General features: G+C 45.1%; 1 long non-coding RNA gene across 1 annotated transcript; it reads right to left on the minus strand.

Moving 5' to 3' along the window:
* Positions 1 to 10: 10 nt before the first annotated feature.
* Positions 11 to 7,323, minus strand: LOC146649079 (uncharacterized). Its single transcript, XR_014908065.1, has 3 exons — positions 7,158 to 7,323; positions 6,175 to 6,233; positions 11 to 1,631 (listed from the first exon to the last, which is right to left on the minus strand). It is a non-coding gene; the product is annotated as an uncharacterized LOC146649079 (long non-coding RNA).
* Positions 7,324 to 11,652: the final 4,329 nt, after the last annotated feature.

The following is an 11,652-nucleotide window of genomic DNA, read 5'->3' on the forward strand; positions in this document are numbered from 1 at the left end:
ATGGGCGCTGTTATTTGCGTGATTGTTATTTCATCATGTATTGCTCACCTGTGGTTGGGGAAATAAGTACTTGATCTGTTGCTGAATTTGTTAGTTTGCTCACGTACAAAGAACTGAAAAGTCTCTTATTTTTATTGTAGTTTTATTTTAATAGTGAGAGGGGATATCTGAAAAATATAGCAGATTCTTTGCATAATCGCAGAGAATACAGATGTAAAATCCATAGACATGGACATAGCGATAGACAGGAAAACAGCCCCAAAGCATGTTTCCATGTCTGCGCTTTGCTGTAATGTAATTTGAGGTCATACTCTGCAGGCCAGTTATCAAGTCCAGAAGGAGAAAAAATAAAAACGACAGGTGCAAAGGAAGCGGTTCCAGCCCATTTTAAGATAAGATACCTTTATTAGTCCCACGAGTGAGAAATTTCATGTTAAGGCTGCCGACCTATTGCACGCGGTGCCATCTTACCCTCCGACCATACATACGTTACACAAAAACATCACAAGGGGAAGACAGGTCAGAGAGGTACAACAATGGAAAATGCACCACATGAGGAAAGATAAGGAGAAAAAAATAACTCCCCCCAGACTGAGCTCCAACAGGGAGATCAGTTTGAGAACAGAGAAAAACACCTCTGCACATGAAAAAACTCTTAATACACCAAAGAAGCACATGACAAGCAACAGGGGGGGTAAAGGGTGAGAGACAGCCAATGTAGACAGGACATCCGGGCCTGCAGCCTGTGCGCTGGTCTCCTTGATCCACCGTCAGCATCGGAAAATCAAAACTTGCACCGTAACCTGCACATGACCAGGTTATGTGGTAAATATAATGCTTTATTTGTCTACACCCTGTGGGCACTTTTTCGTAGAACTGCAATAAACTTTGACCCAACTGTAGAACCTCTGGAGAAAAGCAAAAACTGAAGCTGTAGACTATTGCTACTTCAGTCAAAACCAAACTAAATGAACATTGGACATGCAACTTCAAATTTGCAGAAAAATAGTTCCTCGAAATACATTTTCACTAAACTCAAAAGCATAGACAAAATATGTTAAGGCTGTCCAATTTTCTGAGAAGCATACCGAGTTGCCCAAATGGTGACCTTCTCGCCCTGCCGGATTCAGAAAATTTGGTACTTTCCAGTTCTCTCCCTATTTCTCATCCCTATTTGGGATCTCTGACAAGTGTCTGAAGGTTGAGAAGACCTTGAGGTGTGCAAAAAATTAAATTAAATACTGCAAATGTATAACTAAGATTATGAATTATAGAATTGTGCATCATAGTTAGATGATCAATGTGTAAAATAATAATGGCACAGTGGTTAGCACTGTTGCCGCACAGCAAGAAGGTCCTGAGTTCAATTCTACCATTAGGTCTTTCTGTGTGGAGTTTGCATGTTCTCCCCGTGTCTGCGTGGGTTCCCTCCGGGTACTCCGGCTTCCTCCCACCGTCCAAAGACATGCAGCTTGTGGGGATAGGTTAATTGGATAATCCAAATTGTCACTAGGTGTGAATGGTTGTCTGTCCCTGTGTGTTGGCTCTGCGATAGACTGGCGACCTGTCCAGGGTGTACCCCGCCTCTCGCCCTATGACAGCTGGGATAGGCTCCAGCGCCCCCCACGACCCTGAAAGGGATAAGCAGAAGTGAATGGATGGATAACATAATAATAAAACTTTATTAGAAAACTAAAAACGGTTGTACAACAACTGTTGCTGCGTGAAAACATTTATTACTTCCTGCATAATGCTTTGTGTTATGTGTGACCCTGACCCGTAAAACTGTAAGGTGAATATCAATACATTTTCTCTAGTGCCTTTATGAATTAAATTATTGAATGACTGAAAAGGTTCAATATTGAATCAGCTTATTAACTCAAAACACTTGCAGAAGCCTTTAGATTGTATCTCAGTCTAGTTCTGTAGGCTACACAATCATGGGGAAGATAGTTGTCCAAAAGACGACCATTGACACCTTGCACAAGGATGGCAAGACACAAAAGGTCGTTGCAAAAGAGGCTGGCTATTCACAGCTCTGTCTCCAAGCACATTAATAGAGAGGCGAAGGGAAGGAAAAGATGCAGGGCTCGCAAAATCGCTAGCCCGACGTCCCGGGGCTAGCGATTTTTCCAGTCGGGCTACCAAAATCTATCTCTGCCCTGCCCGTCGGGCTATAATAGGAAGGAAAGATATATGTCAATGCTTTTGCATTCTTTCGGAAATGTCTTCTACTTCTGCTTCGAATGGTTTGCATTTTAAACTCCCAGCCTTTCAGGTTGTTATGAACGGCTTATATTTCTAACATTTTGTGATGTAAAAGTGAACCACGTGGCTTTTTTTATTTTCTGTGTGATGGAAGGACTTAAGACACGAGTTATTTAAACAATTATAAATGACAGTGTGATGGCCATGGTACTTTATGTGGACCAAATATGTTAAGGATAATGTTTATCAATGTAAAACTGCAAAGAACCTTTGGTTAGATTATAACATCCAAAGGCTTTAAACATGTGCTTTGTCTGTAACGACGGCATCAACCTACAGAGCATTGTTTTTACTAAAATTCAGCATCTTCAGATTAAAATTTGGTTGCTTTTTTTTTTCACTGTAACACCCCCTCAATGCTATTTTTGTGATATTCTTGGAGATTTCATTTTTTATATTTATAAATGGTAAATGGCCTGTATTTATATAGCGCTTTACTAGTCCCTAAGGACCCCAAAGCGCTTTACATATCCAGTCATCCACCCACACACTGGTGATGGCAGCTACATTGTAGCCACAGCCACCCTGGGGCGCACTGACAGAGGCGAGGCTGCCGGACACTGGCGCCACCGGGCCCTCTGACCACCACTAGTAGGCAACGGGTGAGGTGTCTTGCCCAAGGACACAACGACCGAGACTGTCCAAGCCGGGGCTCGAACCGGCAACCTTCCGATTACAAGGCGAACTCCCAACTCTTGAGCCACGATCGCCCCGATTGCTTTTTGGTGTGAGGGACGTAACATTTTAACAACAAAAGTATAGAAATCCAAAATGGTTTCTTCCAGCTCGCCTCTCCCCTACTGTGATTCTAGCACTCGAGTGGCTGAGATGCAGCGCAGCGGAGGTGTGAGTGTCTGGCTTAAAACAGGACATATTAGCTGCATTTAACATTCAGTTACTCTTTATATAGTTAGGTAGTTATCAGACCATGTTTCTTTTTAGCTGAAAAACATTACACCAGGTAACCTGCAGTGTTGAGTGTGTGTGTGTGTGTGTGTGTGTGTGTGTGTGTGTGTGTGTGTGTGTGTGTGTGTGTGTGTGTGTGTGTACAGAGAGACAGGTTCATAATGGATATAAGGAAGTTTTTTCAAAAAAGGAGCCACATTCAGGTAAAAGTGTAAAATCAAATGACCTGTGATTCAGGAATAATGTTGGATCAGTGTTTCAATATTTATATCTTTTATTAGATGTTCGTGTGGTTTGGTTATTTTCCTTTTGGTTGAAAGTACACTGAGAGAGGACTTTTTGTTAGTGATCTTACAGTTTTTTGTGAATGCTTAAACCCTAACTGTGATTCCTGTAGCACAATCTCTAAAACTATTCAGACTTATAGCAAAACCACTCACTGAGTTTGCAAAACTAAAAGCACAAAAACTGCTTTGCACTCAGTTTGCAATTTTGTAACACACACTTTGCAAAACTGTAGGCACAATTCACTGCACAACACTCAATTACCAAATTTCCAACACACTCCTAGCAAAAGTATACACATGTATGGCTATCATTAACACTAATTTGCCAACTGTCTGGCACACTTTCACATGTGAAAACTTTTTTAGATAATTAGTTCACTTTGCAATCAGCCTAAGCACTATAATACAGGTAAGCTGTGTGTGCGGAGTACAATGGAGGGAGCAGGAAGAGTGAGAAGTAGAGGAGGCCGAGGAAGAGGACGTGGAGGTGAAGAAGTAGGATGAAGAGGACGACAAGGACAAGGAGGAGCAAGAGGAAGACGAGGAGGGGGCAGAGGAAGGGTAGGAAGAGTAAGAAATAGAATTGCTGATGACATCAGAGCTACAATAGTGGACCATGTAATCAACCGTGGAATGACCCTGAGGGAAGCTGGCCAACGGGTCCAGCCTAACTCGAGCCGCTACACTGTAGCAAGCACCATAAGGACATCTTGAAATGAGAATCGGTTAGTACAGTCACTTCGCACTAAGATCTGTAGCACTGCCATATGCCAATGAGAAACACACCAATACCATTGATGTAAAAATACTGAAATTGTTACTTTACAGAATTGCTAGATGACCAGATGCTGGGGCAGAGGAAGCATGTTCACTGCAGACCAAGTAACCCATATAGTCATTATGGCGATTGCAAATAATCCTATACTTGGAAATAAACACTTGTGGTTGTTTTGATGTGTTTGAATAAACACCAGTACTTGAAGTTTGGATCCCTCTATGCTTATGGATCTATGACAGCAGTATGAGCTCAAACTGACATAGCCTACCTTGTGCACAGAGAAAGCAAAAGCCAGATGTGTTTTGTATTCATACCATCAGTGTGCAGTTGGCGCATTGTGTGCTTAGTAGATGATGGCTTGTGTGTACTGTTTGATACGGAAACACCATTTTTACGAAGGTGTGAAGAGTTAATCTAGCTGTGTTTGCTTTTGCAAGAGAACTACAATGTTTTGATGATTGGGTGACAGGTTTTCTTATTTGTGTGAAGAGTTTTGCAAAATTAGCCAATAGTTACAAAAAATGTGCTTACGCAATCAGAAAAAACTGTAATAGAATTTTTTCATATTAATGTAATTTTTCATCTAATTGAATACAATCTATTTGTGTATGATTGTCAGTCCAAAGAGGGAGAGAGGAAAGAGGGAACGTGAGGAGAAAGTACAAGGTCAGGAAGAACCAGGTAAGCAAACAGACAGGGAGCAGTGACAGGCACAACACAAACTGTTAAACTGACAAAGAGAAAAAACCTGATTTTACTCACAGTCTGGAAGTTGTGTCCTCCCTATATTAAAGCTGCTGTACAGAATCTGCTAAACAAACTGGGTTGAAGCATTTTGACCCTCTTTAACAACATTCCAACATAACATTATCACTGATTGGGGAGATTAAAATTAATGATATATTTTTATGTGGTTCAGCCACAACTCTACTGAAACCTCAGCCAGTAATAGGTCGGCCAACCTTTGGACCGTCCAGTTGTCTGTATGACTGCCGCAGTACGTGCATCACATGTGCTCACTATCAGAAAGAGCCAAACAGCCCTGGTGGAGTGAGCAGCTGTAAAGAGAAGCAGATGCTCTGTTTCTAAAAATGTTTTAAGCTTGTTTCAAAGATTCTGTACAGCAGCTTTAAATGTTTTCCAAAAGCACACAGACACTTATCAGTGTTTCTCACACTTTTTACAGTGTGGGCCACCTGATAACAATGTCAAGCTCTCCCAAGCACCACTATGAAAGCATGAAACTCATAAATCTTGCAACACAAAATTAGTATTATTAAATTAGTAAAATTAGCATCTGCAGTAACGATTTTTTCATACATTGTAGACATTCTACCACAGGCAAAGTTGCCTCCATTTTTATAGTTTTTTTAAATTAATATTTTGTAATAATTTATTTGTAATAATTTATGCTGTTTTGGGAGTGTTTTTGTATGTATCCAAAAATGCACTCAGTTTACTTCTTACTCACTGTGAGCATCGTTCATTATTCTCCCCCAATAATTAAGGTCAGGATGTGTATTTTTCTATTCCAATCCATTCTTCTTTTGCAGCATTTAAATAACCTTTATCAGATTTGATGGTTTTGTTACAGACTTTTCAAAAAAGTGTTTTGCTTTTCTTTCACAAATGTGGGATTAAATTGTGTTAAAATGTACAAAACAGTGATGTCATGTTTTGGCACAGAGAGACTTGATGAATTTAAGAATCTTATGATTTAATAAAGAAATTTGCAGACTTGCACAGAGATGGTAAAATTATGATGACTGATAGCAGAGACAAAGATAACAGACGACAAGGACAGGGAGGAACAGGGGTTTAAATGCACCAAGGAGACATTCAGAGACAACTTGGGACAACTGGAGACATTTAAGGATGCAGGGACTGACAGAGACGGGGAAGACATCTCATCGTGATGAGTAAAGTTTATCTTACCTGGCTGGGCAGCTCTCTGGGTGCTCAGCACCCCCAAAGCTCTGATCCTAGAATCGCCCCTGCTGCAGACAGTGAGAGTCTGGTTTATTTCATGAATACAATGAAACATTTTACAGTCCACAGAGCAAAGTAGCATACATGATAATGGATACACATAACACGGACAGTGAAAAGTAAATCTCATCGTCTTACCAGTTGTTATATTCTGTAAACTTAAAATAAACCATTGAAATTAGAGTTTGGTGTTTTAAGTCGTCCATTACTGAAGTCACACTTTAACAATGCTTCATTTCACAGTCTTTATGATGACAAAACATGCTTTCGCGTTAGCAAATGTCTGTGCTGTCACTTGAACCCTGGCTCAAATGTCCAGAGCCAGGGTTCAAGCTTCCTCTTCAATTATCTTTGATCATTAATAGGGACACAAAAGATTCGTCACATTATGCCCATAAACAACATGTTTTTATAGAAATCATTGTGACACAAATATTTATATTCTTGTTTCACAATGTGCATGAACTCAAAATCTTCAGAGTTTCATATTTTTAAAGTATTGAAAAGAATACATTTATACCATTGTATGAGCTACACTTCTTGTAAAAAGAAAAACTGATTGGAAATGCACTCAAAAAAGCAGGAGCTATGACCTTCCTTCTGTGAGCACAGCACACACACACACACACACACACACACACACACACACACTGGTTGGTCATACCAGTCTCTTTGTTTTCTTTGAAGTTAAGTTGTTGTCCTGCAACCCAGAGACTTTACAGTTCATCCTTTAACCACAGGTGTATGTTAAGTTTCCCTGCTTTAATCTTGCTGAAAAAATCTTCACGTGTCCATGAGTGTAAGCTGCTTTTTCATTGCGTGTGTGTGCATTTGTAGGCGGGTTACTTTTAACTTTTTCTCCAACAAGGCGTTTCCTTAAAAGGTGCTTTTCTCTCACATTTCTCTGCTTGTGTGTGTTTTTGTTTCACCTTTTGTTGCGATGCTCCGGACGCTTTCCCAACCTCCACAAGTCCGTTGGCCCAAAATCCAACCCAATTTTGTGTACTCTTAAAGCTTTAGTTTCTCCTTTAATTCTCTCCTCGCTGCAGTCTCTTCCACAGCTGCTGATTCTTGCTGGGTGTGGCTCCCATTGCTATCATTTTGCTTCGGCCACTGTGCTTGTGGTGGGCGGTTGGTCCAGGTCTGTAGCCTCCTGTATTAACACACTAAGAGATTTCTTTCTTTCATTTTCATCACTGTTAAACAGACAAGCAGGCAACACGCCCACCTTTACAGCGCAAACTGCACTCTCACAACACATTCCTCTCTCTGCTTCTCCATAATTCTCCACTCTCCCTTTATTTCTCCATGTCAATGGAAAATTGTACTTAGTAGTCAGTATAATCTTTTAATGATATAAGTTTGCATATGGTAGAATGCTGCATGTAATCATTTGTGTTTAGAAGTATATAGTTGGTGGCATATTGAAAGAATGTCTCATCCTAGGAGGTCTGTAACATTCCAGGGTGTTCACCCCCACATTCTGGGAGCATGGGAGAGGTCGTACCTTGTCTTATTGTTTTACGGTAGGACTATGTCAGTTTTAGTTTAAGTGCTTCTTTACATATAGATGAACTGTTGGATTTTCCAGACCAGCAGGTGAAAGGAAGTCGTTTATGGGGCCACACTCTGACCCCACACACACGCACACACGCACACACACACGCACACACACGCGCACACACACACACACACACACACACACACACACACTCCAATGTAAGGAACAAACGCTCACTGAAGTATAAATAAAGACCAGGGCAGTTTCTCAGTGCGAGCCTCAGTGCTGGAGGCTGCCCTTGCTAGCAAGAAGTTGTATGCCGATGACTGTCAGCTTTACTTACCTTTTAGTCATTTGGATACCTCCCCATGTCAATCACTGCTTGACTGTCTTAGCGATATTAAATGTCATGGTCCCTGTGCCCCGCTGGTCAATCCTCTATTGGGCAATATGTTTGTGGTTTGTTTGCTCTCTCGCTCTCGCCCTCTCTCTCTCACTCTCTCTCTCTCTCGCCACGGCGATGCTCACTGCGGGCTCCCGCTGCTGGCCCACACACCTGCTCATCACCACACCGGCCGCTGATCCCAGCTGATTACTGCACTACTTAGATGGCGAGTCTGCACTAGTCTTCGCTGGATCGTTGAGCTATCAGTGTCAGTTAGACTTGTGTTTCTGCTAACCTGTACTTTGAGAATTTCTTATAATTATCCTGCTAACCCGACGTTTTGTGTGTAGATCGTTTTTGGAACCCGATGCGGAGAGGAGTGATTGAGGGGGAACGTTTTTGTACAGAAAGTGTGGAACACCCTTCTCCCAACCCTGTTTCCCACGGACCCTGGCGACCCGGACCCGTTTCCCCTGCATGTTGTATATAGCCACTTGGTGTATGTGTTCACTGTAAATAAACGCACTGTCCTTCGCTTAAAGGAAAACCCTGGCCTGCGCCTGAGTCTCTTTCGGAAACCTTATCAGAACGATCCAGCCATTATGGACTCAGCAGGACAGGACCCCGTGGGCCGGGCTCTGGCCGCCCAGGAAGCCGCGCTGGCCCGCCATGAACAAATGCTCGGGCAGCTACGGCAGGATGTCGCCGCATTGACCCTGGCGGTGGCGCAGTTAATACCGCTGGAGGGAAATGCGCAACCAGGGAATCCCCAGCCACCCAGCCCGGCTCCCCAGGCGGCACCGCCTGCCGTAGCGTCAGGTAGCTCACCGCGGGTCGGTACGCCGTCTGACGGACCTTTACCCACACCGGAACCATTCTCGGGTGAGTCTGACAAATGTGCCGGATTTTTGGCTCAGGTGTCTCTGACGTTTCGCGAGCTGCAGCGTTTTCATAGCAACGATGGGGCAAAGATCACTTATTTAGTTCAACTTCTGAGGGGCCGTGCACTAAAATGGGCCCAGGTTGTGTTGAACTCTGATCCTGTCATCACCTACGCTGACTTTCTCTCCAAATTTAAGAGTGTGTTTAACCCAGGCACCGGGGCAGAGACCGCTGCTCTCCGTCTCCTCAACTTCAAACAAGGTAGGAGAAGCATGTCTGAATACGCTATCGACTTCTGGATTCTGGCAGAAGAGGCAGGGTGGAATCAGGAGGCGCTACGGAGCACGTTGCTGAACAATATCAGAGAAGAATTAAGGGACGAGCTAATCATGCGTGATCTCCCTGCCTCCTTTAATGAGCTAATGTCCCTGTGCATTAAGGTGGATGAGCGGCTACGGGCTCGCCGGTCGCAGCGGAACTACAACTTCCATGAGGCTGCGGGAGTCTCTGGCACCGGCGCCATGGCGGATGCCGGCCCCTCCCGGACTCACAAGAGCGGGGACGGAGAGGAACCCATGCAGCTGGGCGGCTCCCATCTCACCGCGGCGGAGCGTCAGCGCAGGATTACGGCCGGTGAGTGCCTCTATTGTGGTCACAGGGGACATGTTGTGGCTACCTGCCCTTCGCGGGCAAAAGGGCGCGCCCGCCAGTGATGGTAGGAGTACTGGTGGGCGAGCTGAGCCAGGAAGAAGCTCCTACCCGTTTAACACTACCGACCATGCTTTCCATTCACTCTAAGAGCCGCTCCCTATCGGTGTTAATCGACTCTGGGGCGGAACAAAACTTTATTGACTGTCAGTTAGCCCGGCAACTTGGGTTACTATTGGAGCCCCTGCCTCATGCATTACGTGTTACGGCGTTGTCTGTCAGGTCAACGCCTTCCAGACATCACTCTGGTGACGGAGCCTGTCGAGCTCACCCTCTCTGGCAATCATTCTGAAGAAATCTGTTTTTTGGTGTTTAAAGCAACTCGCACTCCACTAGTTCTCGGCCATCCTTGGCTACAACAGCACAACCCTCACATAGATTGGCTAAAGGGGCGTGTCACTGGGTGGGGGGAGGACTGCCACATGACCTGCCTTAAAGCTGCCTCGCCTCCAAGCACTGAAACGCCCTCTCCTGGGGAATTGAAATCAGCTGATTTAACTAATGTGCCCTCTGTTTATCACGACCTAGCTGAGGTGTTTCAAAAGGCCCGCGCCCAGTCACTTCCTCCGCATAGGCCCTATGACTGTGCTATCGAACTGCTCCCGGGAGCTCCTTTACCCACCAGTCGGCTCTATAGCATCTCACTTCCAGAACGAGACGCTATGGACAAGTACATCACGGAATCCCTGGCTGCCGGCCTCATTCGGGCCTCCACCTCTCCAGTCGCGGCAGGCTTCTTCTTTGTCGAAAAGAAGGATAAAACCCTCCGGCCATGCATTGACTATCGCGGATTAAACAACATCACAGTAAAAAATAAATACCCTCTGCCGCTCCTCAGTTCGGCCTTCGAGCTCCTCCAGGGGGCTACTGTTTTCACCAAACTGGATTTGCGAAACGCATACCATCTGGTTCGCATCCGTGAGGGCGATGAGTGGAAGACCGCCTTCAACACCCACCTTGGCCACTTCGAGTACCTTGTCATGCCCTTTGGTCTCACTAATGCCCCTGCGGTGTTCCAAGCCCTGGTGAATGACGTGCTCAGAGACTTCATTAACCGTTTTGTTTTTGTCTATCTAGATGACATCCTGATCTTTTCCAGAAACCAATCCAAGCACGAGACCCATGTCAGACAGGTCCTGCAACGACTCCTCGAAAACCGATTGTTCGTCAAAGGAGAAAAGTGTGAGTTCCACGTCTCCACCGTTGCATTCCTGGGGTACATAATCGACCAAGGAAACCTCCGCCAGGACCCTGTGAAGGTAAAAGGCGTTGTTGAGTGGCCGGAACCTCCTAATAGGCACCAACTGCAACGGTTCCTTGGGTTTTCCAACTTTTACCGGCGGTTCATTCGGGACTTCAGCCGAGTTGCCTTTCCGCTGACCCAGCTAACCTCTCCCAAGCTTCCTTTTCAGTTGAACAAAGAAGCTCAGGTAGCTTTCCAAGAACTGAAGAAACGATTCGCCTCAGCCCCCATCCTGATCCAACCCGACCTCACGCAGCCATTTGTGGTCGAGGTCGACGTGTCCGACTCAGGGGTTGGAGCGGTTCTGTCGCAACGGAAGGATGGTAAGCTCCACCCTTGTGCCTTCTTCTCCCGCCGTCTGTCCCCTGCAGAGAGAAACTATGATGTCAGGGATCGGGAACTGCTGGCGATAAAACTAGCCCTGGAGGAGTGGCGGCACTAGTTGGAGGGCACGGCTCAGCCTTTCCTCGTCTGGACAGACCACAAGAACCTGGCATACCTGCAATCAGCTAAGAGGCTCAACGCCCGACAGGCCAGGTGGGCCCTGTTTTTCACCCGTTTCCACTTCTCCATCTCTTACAGACCCGGTTCCCGGAATGTCAAACCCGACGCCCTGTCCCGTCAGTTCTCAGTCTCGGAGGACCCCACTGAGCCCGCTCCCATTCTCCCCGCCACCTGTGTCGTGGGCGCCATCTCCTGGGGGAT

This window comes from Rhamphochromis longiceps, linkage group LG17 (genome assembly GCF_057381845.1).
Source record: "Rhamphochromis longiceps isolate RC_006_pf linkage group LG17, R_longiceps_female_GT1.1, whole genome shotgun sequence".
Taxonomy (NCBI): domain Eukaryota; kingdom Metazoa; phylum Chordata; class Actinopteri; order Cichliformes; family Cichlidae; genus Rhamphochromis; species Rhamphochromis longiceps.